Here is a 21,368-nt window from a genome sequence, read left to right on the forward strand (position 1 = left end):
AATCATAAACTTTAAATATTATAATATTATGAGTTGGACTGATATGACCGAACTTGAATTGCTTACAGCGCACAAGCAAAGTAACGCATATAGAAATATAAACACTTTAAACCATGCGCGCCGCTGGCGTGGATTTTCCGCCTCGCGCGAAGGAAAATGAATAACTTCAATTGTTCTTGCCATTGCTGCGGGTCAAGCGATGTTTAATAAACATTAGCCTTCTCCAAAAAATTATTACCAAAACCTTTTCGATACATGTAATTATCAAGTTTCAAGACTTCTCGTTGAATTTACACGTACACAGATAAAAATTGTCGCAGAACGACTCCGTTTCATTTATACACGAAAGAACCTGCCACATGGCAGACCGTGACACTGTTCACCGCGCGATAAGCTAAGTCCCAGTTAAGAAGGGACTTAGCTCAAAATAATGAACACATAAAAACTGAAAGAATATCGAAATAAATGAAACCAAAACAGTGATTTGTCATCATATATGAAAATTATACACTTGAAAATGAACGTAAATAGATATTATCACCTTTTACCTCGTTCAAAGTGAAAGTGCAACGAGAAAATCGAAACGGAAGAACAACCAAGTGCAACAAATATGTGCGTTACTTTCCGAACTGAAAGAATATCGAAATAAATGAAAGCAAAACGAATCAAAACTAGAAAGTGCTAAACCAATTATAACAATACAATATTAGACACCAAAAAAACCAACATGGGATGGTTTTCATCTGAAGAGTCGACGGCGACGTATATCCTATACGTAGGAAACGACGAGCAAACTTGGGCGGCGGTGATTTTGGCAGCTATCGCAGAGGCCTATATCGTAGGCAAAGATCTCTATAAGCTCAACAGACTAGTCACCGAACGTGCAGCAGAGTGCGCGGCCAAAAGAGTAATAGCAACGGTTTAAAAGATAAGTAAAAAATTAATTTCTTAAAATTTAATTAATTTGACAAATATATCAATCCTCACTAAATGAAAAGAAAGGACATTTTTAGACGAGGTCCTAAATTTGCATAAAAAACTACAAGGATCAGCCCCTGGGGTTGTTCGAGCCATTGATGTGGAACAAGGCAACCAAAATTTCTAATGATCGATATTTTCAATTAATCGTCACACTTTTGAATCCTCAAATGCACGAGAGTCACTTCACTGTTTCAAATCAGAAACAAACAAACTAAATTAATGATTTCGAAAACGATATGAATATTTTTACAGATCATAGTGAGCTGGAGTGCTTCTAAATGAAACTGTATTATTCAGTGCAAAACATTTAACGCTTATGTTGATAATTTCTGAAATGTCATTCGACGCTTTGACATCTCGTCTCTCAGATTTCGTAACAGACGATCACACAAAAAAATTAAAACAGTGTTCTATTCGTGTTTCAAATATTCATTAATTTAAAACAATTTCGTCGAGCAGTTTTAAATCTGTTTTAAATTTGTACTCGAAAAATAGAACTAAATCTCAGCGTAGTGATTGACATGTTTCAGTTGTAGATCTAAAGTATATCAGTCCATATGAAATAAAACAGCGTTGCGAACAACCTAATAGTCGTGATTTGTATTTGTTTTGTAGCCGACGAAATTACATCAATAGCCCAAATGTATGCAATTATATGTTTGTACAAGCTTGCGATACGGATATCGATATTTAAGCTTCTCTTCGCCAAGCTTGTGTTCAAGTTTTATACGCAAGCAGTTATTTTTATAGCGTTTCTCTACCATTACTATCCTTCTTCTATTTTGGTTGAAGCGATAAACTGTATCTCATCATCAATCGAGTTCGTCTTATATAAATTAGAAATTAATCTTATGCACTCAAAATTTACCCTGGGGTAGTTGTCATTTTCTCAGGCGAAACGACATAACATGGAATTTCATCCGATCTTGCATGACACAAGATCAAAGCATACCAGTTAAAGCTTCAAATCGTTTTAAGGCACTTTTTGTCTTGCTGCCTAGCAACAACCTACCTCTAGCATACTACGCGTAGGACTGAAACGTTAGCTATAATTTTGCTTCTATTTATAGATTCGCGTGCTTCCAACAGCTTCGCTTTTAGATCGGTTGACCAATCAGAGCGATGCTTTCCCTTTGATATATCGCTTAGGGCATATTCAGGAGTGTTCTAGTTCTAGATGCATAATTTATGTCAGTTTTAAAATTTAAATCTAGAAATTATAACAAAATAAACTGGCAGCCCCAGCAGTGTTTTATCTGTGTTTCAAATATAGAAAAAATAGAACGGCAATGTATACCAGTTTTAAATTTGACAGTAGAACTGGTCGAATAAATAAAACTAAAACGGATTGCTGGGGATACGTTTGTTTCAGTTTCATTTACATTATAGACCACCCATATGAATCTTGCAGCTGCTGAATTTGCTCTTACTCCTTCAAAACCGTCGACTATGGCAGGGAAATCCGGTATGCCGGCGATTTTTGGCAGACAACATAGGACACTGCTAGCTATTAATCAACATTTCAATGATATACAATTAAAAATACATGGCTATGTACATTCAAATCAAAACGTAGAAATATTTCCAATCAAATGGTGACATAATATTAATAATTGATACAAAATTGACTGAGCTGTAATTGTTCAAAACCTGACCACATTTCTACGTGTTTTTTTCTTGAGTTTCTAGTTTGCACCCGTATATAGAAAACAAAAATGTGTTACACAATAAAAAATTATATATATATATTTTAAAGTACACAGTTAAAAATGGAGGATATCAATGATTTTTTTTTTAAATAGAGCAGCCGCCGATTATTTTAATAATATCGACCGGCAAGCGGTAAAAATTTTTAAAACTAAGGAAATCATACAAGCCTTTGCCGAAGCAGAAAACCACACCGTAATATTAGAAATTAAAATATTTCCTGAGCAGCTAGAGAAAACCGAAGTAATTAAAGTAGAAGTATCGCAAGCGACGTACTTTGACTAAAAAGAAGCAACTAGGAAAAACAAGGCATATTTCGCACGAAAAGGAATTTACCGTGATCCTGCACTATACAATCTCTAAAGTAAAAAAATTAAACCCATATTATATACCAATGATGTAAATTCTACGGTTTTGCTAACAACAACCTAACTGATGAATGTGAATGGACGACATTGAAGAAAGCCTGAATACATTAAAGGCAATTGAAAGTAATTTTAGAAAAGCTCCTAACAGAACTGTGGTGAATAGGACGTTACAAAAATGAATAAATAATAATTTAAAAAAAAAACTGAACAGTTGAAATATTAAAATATTTTATAAATGTTTTGCAACAACTAAAGTGACTGTTTATGTTGATGAAACTGGTAACACTGATAATCAAACGGAGCGTAACCGTGGAAACCCTCTCAGCAGGCCGTTCAATTTTGTTGATTTTTGAGCGCTTGTTGAACGATATATTGCACGAAATATTCGTTCAATTTGCTGGAACGGTTTGTTGTTGTTTTTTCTCTTGCAAAAATAGTGTGAAAATTAAGTGTTACCTTTCCATAGAAAGAAAATTTGTGGTTATTCTACGTGAAGTAGAAGTATTGTGCAGGTATGTATTGTTAGTTTAAACAAATACGTGGAAAAAACTTCAGAAATTCTGCAGTAAAACTAGTCCAACGGGGCTCCAACTCCTCATGTTAAAAATGGCTCAACAATGGACCTCTGTCTGCCGGGTTTGTTGAACGAAAAAAATGGCATTCGGTTCAACGGTCTGTTTCAAAATCGGCAAACGAAGGTCCCGTGTTGGCCTCCCGTTGAACGATTGATTGGACTTTCATTGGTCCAATGATCCAACGTATTGGACCAATGAAGGACCACCGTTGAACGTTTTTTTCTAAGTGGGAACTGATAAAGAATTGCGCTTCGTTGATATGGTTACTAACATGTTGAGGATTTGTTGATACGATGAAAATAATAATTCTATTCATTCTACGAACGAAGCTTACTTCGAACAGACGTGTCTTCTCTGGATATTTAGGTTGGGTTACGACAAGAACCTATTAGCCAAATTTCACAATTGAAAAGAAGCGTTTCGCTCAAAATATAATTAAAGAAAAACTTGCCGAGCTAGAAAATAATCTAGACTCAGACCTTTTCAATTTAATCAACCGAGAAGCAAAATTGCTCTCGGGAAAAATTTACAATATCATAGACACAACTAAACTCCCATACGCCAAACCGTCGCTATTGCCTAAATTTAAACGGGCAACAAAACAATTGATTAAACTAAATCGTGAAGCAAAAACCAAAATGAAAGAAATAAGCAATTAAACACATGGCCAAAGGCCTAAAAATGAAAAAAACCTCTATTATTATACGAGCAGGAACATACACGGACCTAGCTTCAGCAATAAATAAAGTGCTGGAAGTGAATCAGGCCTGCGAAGAAAAAGTATTGCTCGCAAGAATGCAAACAAACAAAACCAACACTCAGCAAAGAAATAACGGCGAGGGGCGGCAATTTAAACAACAAATGCCGTTTTTCAAACGTGAATCAGAATGTAGGTCACCTCGAGGCTCGGCCAATGTACCAAGCGAACCAGCAATGAAAATATTCAATTGCGATTTAAATTATACAAACTTCGTAATTCTAAAACTAGATGTTTGCGACAAACCAGTCACATTAATTGTAGACACAGGTGCAGACATTTCTATATTAAAAGAAATCGCATTAAAACCTAACATGCTTATTCACATGAATGAGAACTGTTAATGATAAGTTACCTATTTTTACAGACGGAATTCTAGGTAGAGATTTCCTAATAAACTACGAATGCAACATATGCCTAAAAACATGGCTAATTACTTTCGAAATAAATAATGAAATTTTCGAAATACCTATTAGAGATAAATTCAATGAAAAATTCATTATACCACCACGATGCCAAGTAATTAAGGAAATTAAATTAAGAAATATGAGTCGGTGTTGAACAGTCGTTCGCACCGCACGCGTATAGCTCTTGGCTCCTGGAATTTTTTTCTGGCTACCTAGAGTTTCATTGATTCAAGGCTTCAGTCTTTTTCAAGGCTACCTGAATCACTAACTTAGTGACTAAGTGATACAAAGAGTGATATTAGAGTGACTAAGTGATACAAAGAGTGATATTAGAGTGACTAAGAAATTAATCAGCCTTTTTTAAGGCTAGCTAGGAGTCTAATCGAAGACTAATTTAGCCTAGTTAATTTAATTTAAAATTTCATTAATTTCAAAAATGCCTGCGTCCAACCGGAAAGGCAACAAGCCTAAGGCTAAAAATAATTCAATACGGAATAAATCACAATCCGTTATTCAACATTTTTCTAATAACATTCACGATCTTATAGAATCTGAATGTAAAAATAAAAGACAACGGACGGATTTCCCTTCCGTTGATTCTATGCCGTCTAACAATATTTACGAGATTCTTCCTGAATCCGATTGTAGCGACATAGAAGAAAATTCTTCAAAAATTCCTAAAATGGACGCTTGTCGTTCTGGGAAGAAACATCAATCTATGCCACCAGTGACGGTGATGATTTCCGACTTCAAAGCATTCCGTACTGAGCTTTCTACTTTTCTCCCGGAAGTAAAAGTCTCATTTCAAATCGGACGAAGAGGAGAATGTCGAGTCTTGGTGGATGGATTGGAAGATTACGAACGTCTTATTCGATATTTGTCCGAGAAACTTCATAAATTTTATTCATATGATATAAAATCAGACAGACCCTTCAAGGCTGTCTTGAAAGGATTATCAAATGATCAAAGTATTGATGAAATTAAAAATGAACTAAAAGAATTGCTTGGTTTTGCCCCTTCCCAAGTAATACTTATGAAAAAAAGAGCGAATGGTACTTCTAAACCACGCTCTGGAATTTCCCATGAACTTTACCTAATACACTTCAATCGAAGTGATGTAAACAATTTGAAAACTTTAGAAAAGGTACGTTTCATTTCCCACATTAAAATTCATTGGGAACATTATAAACAGCATAATCGTATTGCAAACTTAACGCAATGTCGTCGTTGCCAAGGCTTCGGTCATGGAACCAAAAATTGTCATATGGATATACGGTGTTTGAATTGTGGTAAATCGCATTCGAAAGACGATTGTCCAACGAATGAAACCACTGATAAATTTTCATGTTCAAATTGCAATGGAAATCATAAATCCAATTATTTGAAATGTCCTGTCAGGGAAAAAATTTTAAACGCTCGTTCGCTTCGACAACAAGTCAAATCAACGACCTTAAATTTACAGAACATACCTGAAAATCAGAAAACCGTTACAAATGCCACGCCTAATTCGGCACTGATTTCTTCGAAACAAAAAACAGGTACGTCTGCCAATTCGTCTTCTAACGAAAACAATTTATTGACAGGTAGATCGACCTCGTCATCATCTTCTTCTAATGTCAGTTATGCTGGTATATTAGGTAGAAATCTATCACCTATTTCTTCTAATGTAAATAATCAAAACACAGGACCGCCTTGCAGTTCTTCTTCTAACGAAAACAATTTATTAATAGGTAGGCCGGCCAAATCATCTTCTAATGGCAGTCTACCTACAAATATTCCTTCAATGCCATTCGCCTATTTAAATGAAGTCGATTTAGGCGATATAACTGAAAATAAAATGATCTACCTACAAGATCAACTTTTTCAAATGATCATCCAAATGAATTCAACTTCATCACTTTTTGAAGCATTTCAAATCGGATGGAAATTTGCAAATAATATTATAATGAATTTAAAATTTAACAGTGATGTTAAATAATTATTTGAATATTTTAAATTGGAATGCTCGATCTTTGAAATCGAGTGAAGATGAATTTTATAATTTTCTCAAAGTTCACAAAATTCATATTGCCATTGTGACAGAAACTTTTCTTAAACCAAATGTAAAATTGAAAAGTAATCCACATTATGTGGTTCATCGATTTGACAGGTTTACTGGAATGGGTGGTGGAGTTGCCATTTTTGTCCAACGGCAAATTAAACATCGAATTTTACCTTCTTTCAATACTAAAGTTATTGAAAGCTTGGGAATCGAAGTTGAAACCATTCATGGAATTTATTTCATCGCTGGAGCATATTTGCCATTCCAATGCACCGGCGAACAATTAAATTTCTTTAAAGGCGATTTGCAAAAACTTACAAGATATCGATCGAAATTTTTCGTAATAGGGGACTTAAATGCTAAGCATGTCCAGTGGAATTGTAGGCAAAATAACAGTAATGGTAAAATACTTCATAATCAACTCTCAGCTGGTTACTTCACAGTTCTTCATCCCAGTAATCCTACTTGTTTCTCTTCCATGAAAAACCCGTCTACAATTGATCTGGTTCTAACAGATCAAAGTCACATTTGTAGTGAACCGATTACTCATGCTGACTTTGACTCAGATCATCTTCCAGTAACATTCAGACTTTCCAACGAAGCTATAATTAATCCAATTAGTTCTATTTTCAACTATCATAGAGCTAATTGGTTGGATTACAGATCTCACATTGAAAATCATGTGGATCATGAAACTATTTTAGAAAATTCTGCGGACATCGACACAGCAATTGACAATTTGAATCATTATATTATCGAAGCTAGAAATCTTTCAGTTCCCAAAGCTCAAACTAAATTAAATTCTCCTATCATCGATGACAATCTTCAACTGCTCATTCGGTTGAAGAATGTTCGTCGACGACAATATCAACGTTCTCGTGATCCTGCTATGAAAAACATAGTTAAGGATTTACAAAAAGAAATTAAACATAGATTTACTCTTTTGCGAAATGAAAATTTCGCTAAAGAAGTTGAACAAATTAAACCATATTCTAAACCTTTCTGGAAACTTTCTAAGGTTCTTAAGAAACCTCAGAAACCAATTCCTGCTCTCAAGGAAGGAAATCAAATACTTCTTACAAATGGTGAAAAAGCTCAAAAACTTGCTCAGCAGTTCGAGAGTGTTCACAATTTTAATTTAAACGTTGTGAGTCCTATTGAAAATGAAGTCTCACTGAAATATGATCATATTTCAACCCAAGTGTTATCACACGATGACATTATTGAGACGAATTTTGATGAAATTAAATCAATTATTAGGAAACTCAAAAACATGAAGGCTCCTGGTAATGATGGAATTTTTAATATTCTTATTAAAAATCTTCCCGATGTTGCCTTGAGACTCCTGGTTAAAATTTTCAACAAGTGTTTTTCATTAGCTTACTTCCCAAAAAGATGGAAAAACGCTAAAGTAATTCCTATCCTAAAACCTGATAAAAACCCAGCAGAAACATCAAGTTATCGCCCAATTAGCTTACTTTCTTCTATCAGTAAACTTTTTGAAAAAATTATCTTGTTGAGAATGATGACTCATATAAATGAGAATTCAATTTTTTTACCAGAGCAGTTTGGATTTCGTCATGAACATTCAACTACTCATCAGCTTGTCAGAGTAACGAACATGCTAAAATCAAATAAATCTTCTGGGTTATCCACTGGAGTTGCTCTTCTAGACATAGAAAAAGCATTCGACAGTGTTTGGCACAAAGGTTTAATAGCAAAAATGTCCAATTTCCAGTTTCCTATTTATTTGATCAAAATGATTCAAAATTATTTAACTGATCGTACTCTTCAGGTTAGCTATCAGAACTGTAAATCTGAATTGCTACCCGTACGAGCCGGTGTTCCGCAGGGTTCGAGCGTAGCTCCAATCTTGTATAATATTTTCACTTCTGATCTTCCAAATCTACCCGTTGGTTGTCAGAAATCGCTATTCTGTGACGACACAAGTCTGTTAGCCACAGGTAGAAATCTAAGAGTGATCTGCAGTCGCCTACAAAGAAGTTTAAATATTTTCAGTGATTATCTGTCAAAATGGAAAATTAAACCAAATGCAGCAAAAACGCAATTAATTATCTTTCCTCACAAGCCAAGAGCTTCTTTTCTTAAACCAAACAATAATCACATTCTTAAATTGAATGGCTTGGAATTGACATGGTCTGATCAAGCTAAATACTTAGGTTTAACGTATGACAAAAAACTCACTTTCAAGGATCACATTGAAGGAATCCAGGCAAAGTGTAATAAATATATTAAATGTTTATATCCTCTTATTAACAGAAATTCTAAGCTCTGTCTAAAAAACAAACTGTTAATTTATAAACAAATTTTCAGACCAGCCATGCTTTATGCGGTACCAATTTGGTCAAGTTGTTGTTCCACCAGGAAGAAAACGCTTCAAAGGATTCAGAATAAAATTCTGAAAATGATTTTGAAGCGTCCTCCCTGGTTTAGCACAAATGAGTTACACAGACTCACAAATATAGAACCATTAGATGTAATGTCACATAATATTATAAGCAAATTCCGACAAAAATCGATGCAATCTTCAATTGAATCGATTCGCTCTCTGTATTAGTTAGTAAGTTAGTATATAAGTTCCTTTTCCCCATTACACAATACAAGTAGGTTTAGAATTTTCCCTACACAATAATCTCAGAATTGCGGAAGCAAATAATGTCTTCATGGTAATAACCAAATCATATATATATAACAGGGCTGAAAAGTCACCACTTGTGGCTGAACACCCAATTTAAATCTTAATAATTTAATTTTAACTCATATTCCAATGAACAGTTATTTAAAAAAAAAAAAAAAAAAAAAAAAAAAATTAAGAAATATCACTGAGGATGGCGTTATCCTATCCGGTGAAATAAAGCCAGGAGTGAATTATTTAAACGCTCTAATCAGTCCTGGTGCCCAATATGTTAATATTATGAATACTAGTGATAGTTTTGCATAGATTTCTCTAAATGATTTACTAGAAAAAAATCGAAGTAATCCCAACTAGCAACTATGAAGCAGCAGGAAACGAAAATTAAAATTCTAAACAAAAAATTAAGCAACGAATGCAAAATTTGATATTAGATTAATATTAAAAATATTCGAATTAATGCCCAAGATAAAACCTATGCAAAAGATATAATGACATTTTCGCACTCATGGACGATCCAATAAGTGCAAACAAATTCTACAAACAGGAAATTAATTTAGAAAATAAATCACCAGTATACATAAAAAATTATCGAACACCTGAAGTTCACAAAAAAAGAAATAAATAACCAAATTGATAAAATGCTTGATGAAAGTATTATACAACCTTCCGTATCCCCGTACAACTCACCTCTTTTACTAGTACCGAAAAAATCAAACACTGAAGACAAAAAATGGCGATTAGTCATTGATTTTCGCCAATTAAACAAAAAATTATTGCAGATAAATTTCCCTGACCAAGAATCAATGAAATACTTGATAATCTAGGTCGAGCAAAGTATCGACCTGATGTCAGGCTTTCATCAGATTGAATTACAAGAAAACTCAAAAAATACACAGCATTTTCGAGTCCAACAGCAAAGCAAAGTCCTGGCATTACATTCCTTTTGTGGAATTTGGCCTTCTGTTTCAACAGACTTCGCAGCCGATTCTTAGTGTACAGAATCATTGCACGGCTAGTACTATGGATCCTACTGACACTAAGAATCCTTCCAGGTCGGGGTTCGAACATACGACAACTGGCTTGTAAGACCAGCGCCCTATGCATTGAACCACCAACCCAGGCCACTACGAATTTAACAGATTACCTTTCGGACTAAACATTTCATCCAATAGCTTCCAACGTATGATGACAATCGCTCTGAGTGGTTCACCACCAGAGTGTGTGTTCTTGTACATCGATGTCAGTATTGTGGTGCGCTGTTCGATCAATCATCATTTGAAAAATTTAGAAATTGTTTTTCAACAACTCAGAAAATATAACTTAAAACTAAACCCAACAAAATGTAATTTTTTCGGAAGTGATTAGTGACTTATTTTGTCATCACATATCGGAAAAAGGTATTTTACCAGATCCATCCAAATTCTCAGCAACAAAAAATTATCCTACCCCTACTAATGCAGGTGAAGTCAGAAGATTCGTAGCATTTTGTAACTACTATCGTCACTTCATGGAAAATTTTGCGAAAATAGCACACCCTCTACACAAACTACTCAGAAAAAAAATGATTTTTCGTCCGAATGCGAAAAATCCTTTCAAACACTTAAAAATAAACTTCTAATTCCCCGACTTTAACAAGCAATCACAGATGCTTCCAAAATGGCCAGCGGTGCATTTGCAGTTCTAAAGGAAGAAAGTTTCTTGTCAAAACAGATCACAGACCATTCTGGTTTATCTGTTTTCGATGAAAAATTCTTCTTCAAAATTAACAAGAATGCGTTTAGACCTCGAAGAATTCGACTTCGAAGTCAAATACGTACGTAAAACCAATTCCAGACAAACAAGCAGAAACAATAGCCAAAGCTTTTGTCGAACACTGCATTCTAATTTACGGAACCCCGTCTATTATACGAACAGACCAGTGCACCGAATATAAAAATGAAGTCTTCCACAAAATTAACGAATTTCTCAAATTTACTCAAAAATTTTCGACACCGTATCACCCACAAACTATCGGAAGTTTAGAGAGAAATCATCGATGTCTGAATGAGTACGTAAGACAGTTCGTCAACGAATCACATAGTGACTGGGATGACTGGCTGCCTTACTACGCGTTTTGCTACAACACAACTCCTCACACTGACTTCCCATACACACCTTTTGAACTGATTTTTGGGAAAACAGCATCAGTACCAAACGAATTGAAAAACCCAGAATTCGTAGAACCGATATATAATTATGATGAATACTATTCAGAATTAAAGTACAAATTAAAAACTGCAGCGTTGAAAGTAAGTAAACTAAACGAAACTCAGATCAAGAAAATAAATCAAAACCCTCTTCCATTCAAATAAATGATAAAGTAATGTTAGAAAATCACAATAGAACAAAATTAGACAAAATTTACAAAGGTCCTTATATAGTAAAAAGCATAGATCACCCAAATGCAACAATAGAAAACCTAGAAACAAAGCAAACTCATACAGTTCACAAAAATCAAATTGTTAAATTGTAATCAAATACAAAAATATTATCACATATCACACAAATTACACTATGAACCATTATACAATAATATGATAAAATCAAAATCCTGGAATTATATCACAGAAGAAAAATCAAAACATTGTAAAACACATTACACTTCACACAATCTATCTATCTATATATATATAAAAATGCAGAGATCATTCTTTGTAATCGCATCACGTAAGAACGGATGGACGGATTGAGATGCTTTTTTTTTCGTTTGATCAGTTTTTACCCCCACCGGGTTTGTACATCAAAAAAATTAGGAAAACTTACCGGAAAAGTGGGAAAAACCAATAAAGTTATTTAGTATGGACAATGGAATTTTCCACTGAAAAAGTCGCCAATGATTGCTAGATTGATTGATGTTTGGCGAGCAACAAAATGCTCAGTATTTCGCTGTTGAAGAAAAGAATACTAGATCATTGGGAAATCGTTTGGCGCGCAACGAGCATTTTTGGGTGGAGACTTGCATGTTTGATCCATGCGATCAATCATTTCGAGCCACTTGCTTAATTGGATACCAAAATTATTGCTTGCCAAATGACTTATATGACTGTTCTTGCTATACCGTAAGCAGGATAAAACATTCTGATATAGTTTACCAGTAGATTAATTGTGTAAACAGATGAATAATGTTGGCCATCGTGGGCTTGAGTGGAACAAATCAAATTATGGAACGATTTATTATACGAATCAAAGATAGGATTCTGCTGTTGAAATAATGAGGTAAAATATAGAGATTTTTTCATTTAGCATGCTACAGTTCATTCAGTCGCTTCGGGTACATTTTCAAGGATGGGTTACTTAAAAGCGGACTGCTTAGGATGCTATTCATTACATTTGTAAACTGCTTAAGCCAAATCATTCCATTTTCAAAACATTGCATTACTTGACCAATTACCAAATGTAAATGTGGAGTAGAAACGTTTTATTCATTGGCTTGAACGATAAGAAGAATACTGGTATAATCACTCCTCATGTTCACTCCGCTAGAACAGAAAAATTGCACATTTTTCATATAATTTTGTCTGATATGGTTCAACAGGACCGAACTCAACCATTCGTTAATTGTAGATCGAGTACTACGCAAAATGATGTGGTGACTCGACTAATGAGACAACTATTGATACAATCATTAAACGAATTCAGTGTTCATGTAAAAGTTAAAGGACACAAGAATGGAAAGAAGAATGTTTAATTTTATCGGTAAATTGTTAATTGAAGATTAATCCTGTAATTGTCATGCTACGAACATTCATCAAACACGACTATCATCAGACTAGCGGTGAAGCAGTTGGTGGAAAATCGCTCCAAACAATTTTATCCGATAATCCCAAGGATTTACTATTAAATTTTTAAACGTCTTCAGTCTACAATTAAGCCTTAACTTGCAATGACAAACAAGTCGCGAAGGCAGCTTTTGGAAATTTGCAGAATCATCAATTTAATGTATTTATCCTGATCAGTTCTGCTCCACGCTTCATGTCGAAACCATTAGTTTGAGAGAGATCTACCATCTCTGTTCAATGCACTGACTCAAAGGATGAGATGTCGATCGTTGCATTTGTTTCATTTTTGCGTAACAAAAGCTTTTAACATGTTCACAATAATTTTTGATGACCTTTGGGCCGAGGTTAATATGTTAAATATCAATTTGTCGTAATTCGTTTATTGTAGGCCAAGTAATCAGTGAAATAATAACGTTTGACAGTTCTGCTGTTTGAAAAGATAGATTCAAAAATATAATTTCAGACGAGACGAAGTTCGACGGGTCAGCTAGTATTGTAATAGATTTCTTGAGACCAGACCTCTTTATTAATCGAAAATGACTCCGTAAACTTCTTCATTTTTTTACGGGGAAAGTGTGGCGGAATTACAAAACCACCACGTTTTCCACGTTAATCCCTCAGAACAATTTCAATATTACAATTCAGTTCGACACAATGTAGCTCCATTGTAAACATCTTCTTGAGAATACTTTGTATGAAAACCAGGCATACATCGTAGCACATTCAGTCGTTTGATTTGATGCATCGGCACTTTACAAATCATTAACTTTAAATATTTTATGAGTTGGACCGATATGAGCGAAATTATGCTCGGTACTAAAAACGGTCCTCCTATCTTAAATACTTGAATTGCTTACAGCGCACAAGCAAAGTAACGCAATGAATACAACCACTTAAAACCATGGGGTGGATTATCCGCTTCGCGCTAAGGAAAATAAATAACTTCAATTGCTCTTACCATCGCTGCGGGTCGAGCGATGTTTATTAAACATTAGCCTCCTCCAAATAATTATTATTAAAACCTTTTCGATACATGTAATTGTCAAGTCTCAAGACTTTTCGTTGAATTTACACGTACACAGATAAAAATTGTATATTCAATAAAACTAAAATGCGGAAAAATAAATCGACATTCTGAAGTCAAAAGCGAACGCAGAACGACCCCTTTCCATTTATACACGAAAGAACCTGCCACATGAAACTGCTCACCGAAAACTGTTTTAATCCCTTCAAAGTTGGATGCAATTTTTCCTCGAGTACTCACACGAATACGCATGAACATTTACTGATATCGATAGCCTGAATCGAATGATATATTTCAAACGACACTCCTGGCCTGGGTTGATAAGTCGGTTTTCGCAGTATCTTCATAGCATTTGTATATAGAAAGGTAAAAAAACCGTTGATTAGGTCTTTTATTAAGATTCACACAGAACCACTCCTATTGCAATACAACTGAAATACCTTATGATAAAAAAAGAACCGGAATTTTATTATAAAACGCAAAATTTCAATTTTAATAAATGCATGCCAACGCTTGATCCAATTTTCCATACAAGGTTTATAGGCCGCCGAAGGTATGGCCTTTAGTTCACGCAGCGAATTCTCTTTTGTGGTCTCTATGGTTTCAAAACGCGTTCCCCGCAATGGCAATTTGAGTCTGGGGAAGAGGAAAAAGTCACACGGGGCCATATCTGGAGAGTACGGTGCTTGGTTGATGATATTGGTTGAGTTTTTGGCCAAAAACTGCGACACAACCAACGCTGTGTGAGCCGGCGCATTATCGTGAAATTTAGCTTTTTTGGCGCCAGCCGAGAAGCGACCCGTTTCACACCCATAACATCAGCTAAAATGTGTTCAGCTGATCCATAAGAGATGCCCAACAACACAGCAATCTCTCTAATCGGTACAGAACGATTTTGCAACATTTTGCTTCGCCGATTCAATGTTTTCTTCAGTAACAGATGTTGTTGGACGCCCAGGGATCCCATCATGATCCAAGTTTGTACGACCACCTTTGAAGTGTTTATACCACTCGTATGCCTGTGTTTTTCCTAGACACGATTCACCAAAGGCCTTTTCTAACATTTTCAACGTTTCGGAACACTTACAGGGTGGCAAGTGAATTGCCGAATTCAATTTCCCGGTTTTCCCGGTTTTTTGAAAAAAAATTCCTGGTTTTTGGAATAGGCTCAAATTGCCCCTGTTTAGGTTTTTTTTGTAAATATTTTCTAATTTAAACTTTAAACAGATATCCCATGTAAAAAAGGATCATTGTAATAGGCCCGCTAATTCAGGATTCAATTACTTTCCAAGCATTTCGATGTATAAATAAAAAATATTCATTATAACATGTGCATATAAAAAAAGCATAAAGCCTTTTTCAAGTCATTTAGGGGTTTTGGTTACACGTAACCGATTTTTCGAGTGCACATGACTGTTTTTATTATTTTTTTGGTATACATACGATTGAAAATAAATCAATAAAAAACAACAATCCCAAAAACGGGCGCTTACCACTCGGAAAAAACAACAACAATCTATGCTTGCAACTTCAAATCATTTCGGCAGGAAAATTATAAACGGCATGATAGCCAAGGATGGCTTTTATCGTATCAAAGAACGCTTTCTACTAACTCTTCACAATATTAAATCATTGCAACAAAACACTGTCATGGTTCATTTAACATAGAATGGACACCAGTGCGAGAGCGAATTTCTCTCGATGAGCTGTTTGAGCATCACGGGTTAGCACGCTGCTGTGGGAATTCTCTCTGAAGCAACAAACGGTCGCTTATTCTCGTTTTCGATCCGATTCTATACGGGCATCATCATTTTACTATTGCCGCTTATTCTAATTATGTGCATATAACCTTTGAATAAGTTGTATCTATGAAAATAGTTGTGAATGCTCCAGACCCGGGTTTTGAAATATTGTATATTTTAACCTAGTTTGAGAATCATCAAGTCGAATTATCTGCGATAATTATCAACTTGCGATTCTCTCTTGCTAAATTCCTCACAGCGCCGATCAATCACCAACACTGAGGATGACACAGCGAATCTAACATAATATCGTCATTGCCAGGGCTTCGGCCATGGTACAATAAATTGTAATATGGACATATACTGTTTAAATTATGTCGCTTATAAGCACATCTGTTCAATGAACGTTACCCTCAGATGAATTATCAGGCTGTGATTGTGATGAAAACCATAAAACCAATTATTAGCAAAGTCCTGTCAGACCAAAAATTTGAAATTTTTAAGTAATAGAACTGAATTTAAAATCATTAGATGTATGTATACCTAAGATTTCGGAAAACCGTTCGGCTGCCACGACTTGCTCTTTTAAAACATCATTTTTTCTAATGTATGTATGTACAATGTTTACGATTTCAATGTGTTGATGGCAAATAAATCAAATGATAACTGTTAAAATGCACAATATATCGATCTGTTTTTTTCTAATAGGATTCTAAATGCTCGTAGAGGAATCAGAAAAATAATCAGGAGGTACGATTTCTTCATGATGAACTATCCGCTGGTTTTAAACCAGTTTTATTTCCAATAGCTTAACTAATTTATCTTCTATGAAAAATCTTTCTACAATTGATCTGATTATAGCAGATGAATCAATAACATTCAGGGTTTCAAATTAAGCGATGATTAGTTCAATTAGTTATATATTCTACCAGCTTAGAACTAATCGACTAGAACACTATCGAATGTAAACCCTAAAATTGTTTTGGGAAATATATATATAGGCTTATATAATTTAAATCATTACTTTATTGAAGTTCCAAAAGCTCAAACTAAATTCAATTCAACTTCATCCGGCGAACGAGATTCTCCCAACACCGAGTTTTCTGTTACACCACACAGGACACCCGAAAGAATGCCGAGGTCGATCCGGCTATTCCGGTTGGAGCATGGCTTCCGGTTCGCTGGCGCCTCGACGACTCGACTTTAGCCCCCGACGAAGGATCTAGCCTACACCGGCGGAGAGTTCCCCGACGAAGGAGGCTCTCCCGAAACCGACGCTTTCGATACCCGTCAACGCCCGACCGAGAGGATGCCTGGGTCGATCCAGTGATTCCGGTTGGAGGATAGCTTTCGGTTCACTGGCGGCCCGACGATCCTAACAGTTTTACGTACTACTCGTCTAGTCCCCGACGAAGGATCTAGACTACTCCGACGAAGAGCTCCCCGGCGAAGGAGGTTCTACCGGACCGACGTTTATTCACTGATCCCTCTTGAGCCTACTACGGTTGCAAGCGACTAGCGGTCGCGGCTCCGCACTCCGTTTCCGCTGCAATATGCCCGTAATTTGGGATGCCGCGGTCGACAGTGCGTTCCAGTTCTCTACGCAGTGGCACATTCTCTGGTTCAGGTTCTCCGGTGTGGTGTTAATGCCACATGCCTCCAGTAGCTCACTCCTTTGAGCCGCGAAACGTGAACATGCGAAAAAGACGTGCTCTGCCGTCTCGATCTCGTCTGGGTAGCCAGGACATACAAGGGATGTCGCGTGGCCGAACGCGTTAGTTTTTGCGTTAAGCCGAAGTTCACTTCGCGTGAGGAATTGCGTTAGGCCGAAGTTTACTTCTCCGTGAGGTCTATCTAACCAACTCGAGACTTTAGGTATGAGCCGATGTGTCCACCTACCCTTGATTGAGCTGCCCCTTTCTTGTTGCCATCTGCGTATAGAAGCGGCTTTGGAGGCCCTACGGGCGTTCCTGTCCCCTCGCATGCTGTAGCACTGCACGTCTTCCTTCTCTGTATGACCTCCCTGAACATGTCCAGTTTTGTCATTATAGCCGCCTTTAGAACCACGTTCGGAATATCATCTAGCCCCGGGGCTTTCTTTGTATCGAGCGATCTCGCCGCAGTGAGCAACTCCTCGTTCGCACATTTTCAACTTCGTTCGCTGGTAGCGGGGCTGGCTGCCAGGGGGGCGTGTCGTGATGGGGAAAGAGAACCGTTATGATTCCCTTCAACCTCGTCGGATTACGTTCAGGGGGTGCCAGCGCCCCTCTCGTTTTGGCCATTACCATCCTGTAGGCATCGCCCCATGGGTTGGAGTTGGCTCCCTCACATAGCTGGTCGAAACAGGCTCTTTTGCTTGCCCTGATGGCCTTGTTTAGTGCTAGTGCCGTTTTGAACGCCGTTCTCCTCTCCATCCTCATCTTCGCTGATCGAGTTCTTTGCATCCTTCTTCTAGCCCTGAGGCAGGATGCGCGAAGGCGTGCAACTTGCTCGTTCCACCAGTAGACCGGTGGTCTGTTGGTCCTCGTTTGAGCCTTTCGTTTCGCGGGTGTAGCCATCATCAACTCTCCAATTAAGATCTCCGGCTAAGCCGGGACTACAGAAAGTCATGTCGGTAAACGACTCGACTTCGTTCTGCTGGAAGGTACTTTTCAGTCCATCATTCGCTAACACGATGTCTAACTTGGCGAGGGCCTCCAGTAACGTCTGTCCTTTCCTATTGGTAAAGCGGCTGCCCCAAGCCAGCTCTTCTCCATCTATGTTCGCTGTGTGGTTCTCCAATGCGAGAGCTGCACTAAACGTTTCACGGTCGAAGTCTACAACCTTCCACGCTCGGGTTCCGTGGCCATTTCTCCTACTTCTGTACCTCGCTAGGCTACCAATCGTGTAGCGTATGATTAGGTGGTCGCTATGGGTATAGCTATCTTCCACTCTCCAGTTTGTCTCCGGCCAGGCCGTGACTGCAAAAAGTCACGTCGGCTCCGTTCCGCTGGAAGGTACTTTTGGCACCGTCGTTCCCCAGTACCACGACTAGCTTGGCGAGTACCTCTAGCAGCGTCTGCCCTCTCTGGTTAGTGTGGCAACTACCCCACACCGTTACCCATGCTTTGATATATTAACTTATCAGGACTGTTTTTTTACCAACAAGGTCTAGGATCAGCCTGTCGACCAATTGGGTGAACTGGTCTATAGACCACCGCTGTGGGCGTAGCAGCTGCAATAGTATACGACATATATCTTCGCAATGTCTACTCCCTCGGCATGCGTTGTCACCACTTCCTGAATTGTATAATGACCCTTGGTCCTGATGGCCGCTGACCCGGATCCGTCCGCTACCCAGTTACAATTGTCGACGGGGATGCGATAGGGGTCTGAGAAGATAACGACGTCTGTGCTTCATTCTACAACCGACTGATGCAGTAATTGCTGCGGTGCTGCACAGCGGTTGAAATTTAGCAGCACTACGTTTGAGCCGTCTTATTTCCTTTACAAGCAGCTGCAACTATGTCTAAGGGCTTGACGACCCCTCCCCCGGTAACTGCGAGTTGAAGGGCTTGCCTAGGATGTGCCGGACAAAATTCCGAGAGTCGACGCTTCATTGTCAAACATATCTACTTCAAATTCTATAATACCGCTCGTTTCTGATACGAATAATAACAATCGTTCAACCAATCTCATAACCTTCTCCGCTGATGACAATGCCACTGTGATCACAACACCTATGCCACCAGTCGACAGCATCGCTATTCAACACGTCAATCTTCCGTCGCCGTGATTTCGAACTACAACTAACAACTACACCAATGACATCGATCCGCCTCCACTTCCAACTTCTACAGAGGTGCAATCAGCACCGTCAACCACCATTGCCGATACAACTCATTTCCCAAATACTCAAACTAACTATTCAACAACGACTTATATGAACTCTACCGCTGGCACTGTCAATATATATCCGTTGCTACCACGAACCAACACTGCTACTACCATTAGTACAAATTCGACAAGCATAACTCTGCAGTTACATCTGCCTTTTGTTTGCCCGCTGCTTCAGACAACACTGTAAGAGAATTTCACGGCTACGGACTTACCACACGACAGCGTTTTATTTCGTCGCAAGCAAACAACGCGAACATAAATGCTTCTTACACTACAGTACCATCAATCACCTCGGTTGTTTCCAGCTCCTACACGTCTCACTCGTCTAACCCCTCACTCCCGCACACCCTTGAGACACTGGTCTGAGCAACTATTATCAGAATATTGGAGGAATGAACCGTTCTCTCGCGGACTACTATTTGGCCTGTTCTGATGCTGCGTATGATATCTATGCTTTTACTGAAACCTGGTTAAATGATAACACGTTAACCAGGCAGATTTTCAGCAACTCCCACTCCGTATACCGACTTGATCGCAATGACGAAAACAGTTTGAAAAAGAGCGGTGGTGGTATTCTCATTACCCGTCGCTCCAAATTCAATTCTCGCTTGATGTCTCTCTCAAACTGTGAAAATGTTGAGCAAGTTTGGGTCGCTCTTTCGTTCACACACTTCACATTGTACATTTGCGTGATTTACTTTCCGCCTGATCGCGTGAATGATTTGAATCTAATCGAACAACACTTAAGTTCTCTTTCATTGATAAGCGATAAATTAAGTTTAAATGACAAAATTATGATCTTAGGTGATTTCAACCAACCTGGTATTAAATGGGCTCGGGGTTCTTGTAAATATCTTTATACGGATGCTTCATGTTCATCTAAAATGCATACTACATAACGACTCCTGGACGATTACAACATTGCATTTTTAGTTCAGCTAAATGATAACAATAACAGCAATAATCGCCTTTCGGATCTTTGCTTCGCCAGTTATGAATTGTCGAGTACTTGTTCCATATCCATTGATCCTTCGCCACTGGTTAAAATGTGTCGTCATCACCCTCCTCTCCAAATCACTATACCTGCATACACGCCAACCGTTTTTAATAACGTTTCTTAAGGCACATATTACGATTTCAAGAGAGGAAATTTCGAGGCAATGAATCAGTTTTTGCTGTCGCTAGACTGGAGAAGTCTGTTTACTAATAGCGATTGCAATCCCATTGCTACGTTGTGGTCCCATATAATTTCGTATGCTATCGATCAATTTGTACCCAAAAACATTCGACGTGAATCTGTTCAGCCCTCATGGTCCAATCTGACCCTAAAACGTTATAAGCGTGCTAATCGTTTTGCTCTAAGAAAACTATCGAAGCATCTTTCGCTCCATTTGAGATCTTATTATATGTTCC

The 21,368-nt window shown here is 37.5% G+C and overlaps 1 protein-coding gene across 4 annotated transcripts in view; it reads left to right on the plus strand.

Annotated features, from left to right (window-relative positions):
- Nucleotides 1–21,368, plus strand: part of LOC131440669 (syntaxin-binding protein 5) — a 444,075-nt gene that overhangs the window by 419,253 nt on the left and 3,454 nt on the right. The window lies entirely within an intron of this gene.

The sequence above is a fragment of the Malaya genurostris genome, chromosome 1 (genome assembly GCF_030247185.1).
Source record: "Malaya genurostris strain Urasoe2022 chromosome 1, Malgen_1.1, whole genome shotgun sequence".
Taxonomy (NCBI): Eukaryota; Metazoa; Arthropoda; class Insecta; order Diptera; family Culicidae; genus Malaya; species Malaya genurostris.